Below are 3,257 nucleotides of genomic sequence, written 5' to 3'. Positions count from 1 at the left end.
ATCACCTCAGCATCCACCTGTAGGCTCCGACTGGGGGTTAAGATATTTGCTCATCACTCCCCAATATCTCTATGTAAACATATCTGCGGGGAATGATGAGGTCGGAACCTAGACGCCAAAATCTAAATATGCTGTAATGCTTTAATAAACATTTCAAACGTGAGTTGTTTGACTGAACAGATTTTTTGGCCACTCGGGGGCAGCAGAAACAAGCAGTGACACAACATTGACATATCATCACCTTTTAGGTAGATATTTTGTTAGCCTGATGAATGCAAGTCTGATATTCACTCCCTTTTACTTCTGTGTTTGGTCTCTACCAACCCCTGGGGGAAATATATGAGTTATATAAAATATAGATCAAATACAATGTGCACAATTTCTAATGAATTATTTATTGAGTAACTGTCTCTGTTCCATGTTCCATCAAACATATTTGTATTTATAACAGGTGTATATATTGTACATATAACTCTTATTTTCTGTTTCTAGTAGATCTTGTATTTTTCTGTTTTATTTTTATTGAATGTGTATCTGTTGTGTCGTGCTGTATCTTCAGCTGCCGTAACAACCACATTTCCCCAGTGCGGGATCAATAATGTCTATCTAATCTTATCTAAGAGTAAGCAGGCCATGTCAAGCTTTGTGCCTTCATGAAACTCATTACTGCCTGAGCTGGTTTGACCCAATTTATTATTTATGGGCATTCCTTAGCACACTTAAGCCTACTGGTGGCATTTTAAATATTTTAAACATATGAAATTGCTAAATTGCTCATCTGTCTGGTAATGTGTAGCATATGCACTGATGCCTTCACACAACTGAAGTTCCTAAAAGATAAAGTTATTTAGATTTTTTTTGAGATAGTTTGTCTCTTTAGCTGCTAAATGCTCCACTGTGCACACCAGTTGGTATATACAGTAACTGTGTCTGTCTGCTGTTTGCTGCTGAGCAGGTAGTGCACATTGACTTTTTACTGCACTCTCTCTGAAAACGACGCTATGAGACAGCGGGCGTATGTGGGCTGGACAGCTAAAAAAAAATGAGCTGAAACTCACTGTAAAGATCCTTTAAGTTAAAGCGAGGTTCATGACTATGAATGACCACGTACACAATGTCAATTTATACTCGGATATAAAATGATTATGGCAATTACAGCTATTGTTCAACACACTGCCTCTGTTCTCGGATCCTATATGTACCATGTATAAAGGAGAATTATGAAAGCTGCTCAGTGCACATGAAGCCAGAGAATCCACTTACTGCTGTAAAGAAATGAACTTAATGAATGCATACTGATTTAGCCCTCTGCTACCTTGAATGAGAATAAAATGATTTAATCATGAACTCTTTTCTAGACTTTCCAAATGTTATTGGACCGAATGGATAGAATTCTTCACACTAAGCTCATGGTAAAAAAGTCTTTCTGGGGCCAGTGTGCGTCACATGATATCACTATTGCTGTAAATACACAGTTTGGTCACTATGTCAAATTGACATCAGATGCTGGTGGAGGAACAAACGCAGACTGAACAAGAATTCACATGAACATCATGAGCCGAAAATTTGCTATTTATGATTTATCACTGTGAATTGCTTTCTGTCTGCACCCCTATATTGTGTTGTTAAGATGCAAAATGGTGACAGGATAGCAAGTTCACTAAATTGACTGACTTGGTGTCACTCTCCCACCATGATCAGATTATGAAAAACAATGAATAATTAAAGCTACAAGCAGCGATGATTTGCTTGTCTGACCATTATACACATGTGTACCAATTTTCATACATGTCGGTCGTACGTGTCTTGAGGGCTGATTCCGGGGGCCATTTTGCAATGCGGGACCAATAGAATACTTACATTTTATGCAAAATTTCATGAGTTCGAGCATGTTAAGGCCTCAAAATGTGATTAATTTGGTATTAAAATAATAATAACAGCCCGAGCTGTTTCAATAGGGCCTTCACAGTGTGAACGTTTTCCAGGACTTTTGTTTAAGATACACTCGGGTCTACTGACACATTTAACTCCACAGTTTTTTCCTCCTTATCATACAGGTTCATGTGTCTCAGGTTCATTACAGGCAGGTGGTCATGTGTTTCTGAAACGCTCCGCATTAATTTGCAGACTTTTCAGCTGCATACAGTAACATGACTCTGGCCACAGCTCGTAAGTAACAGTTCAAATTAAGCAGAATTTATTTTATCAAAAAAATCATCTTCTCACATATTAGCCTGTTAAAAGAAGTAGAAAGTGTTTGTCCTGGAAGCCTGTGTACGTTTACACACTTCTTTCAGCCTCACAGACAAAAGACGGTGTTTTCAAGGTCATTATGGACGGAGGCGTCTCTGCCTGGAAATCTAATCAATCAATCTGGGATCAGTTAACACGCAAAGTGCAGGTCTCAGTCAGCTGTTGTGCAGCTCGTCTACATCTGGGGAATAATTAAATCAGCCCATGTTTTTAACTGCTTCCCTGCCTGCTCAATGGACCACCACGCACACAAACACCTACACACACACACACACACACAGGTTTCTGTGCACTAAAAGGACACTGCTGCCCAAACAGGTTTTTTGCTGTATTAGAGGGACACCCCTTTTAACTTCCTTCACAGAGATTTCAAAAAATCCAAATACCAAACAAATTTCACTTAAGATATTGAATACACACAACACAACTCAAAAGATTACACTAAAGTGCATTAAAGGGCCAAATATGAATAAATTGAACAGCTAAACATAAACACAAAAAGAAACCATTGTGCATGAAGAGGACACACCTATTTTATAAGGACCATGTTTTACACATAGTTGAACAGTACTGTGCATTATGAAGACATACCTGATGTATGAGGACACTTTTACAGACAGTATAGCCCACTATATAAGAGCCCCAATATGTACAGTAGTTTGATATTGTGTGTTTTATAGTTAGTGCCTGTTTCATGTTTACAGTCTACCTACACATCCATACCACACACTCAGGTATCTTGTTGTCTATGTTATGTTTTTCTGCCCCTTTGCTCTGCTCTTCATGTACATACAAGCACATTAATGGTTATAACTTTCCATCACTGCTAATACAAACTGTATATAACACAGTACAAAGGCAGCAATGTTCATTGCAGTGACTTCACTGATACACAGTAGGGGACCACGTTTAAATGTGCTTCCTGTGTGGTTCTATCATGCTAAAAGCGCCAATGCTACTATCTATGTCAAATTTTCATAACAGAAAGTTAATCTCAGGAACTA

Source organism: Morone saxatilis, unplaced genomic scaffold (assembly GCF_004916995.1).
Source record: "Morone saxatilis isolate NCDOM2014 unplaced genomic scaffold, NCSU_SB_2.0 Contig11, whole genome shotgun sequence".
Taxonomy (NCBI): domain Eukaryota; kingdom Metazoa; phylum Chordata; class Actinopteri; family Moronidae; genus Morone; species Morone saxatilis.
This window is presented reverse-complemented; position numbering follows the sequence as displayed.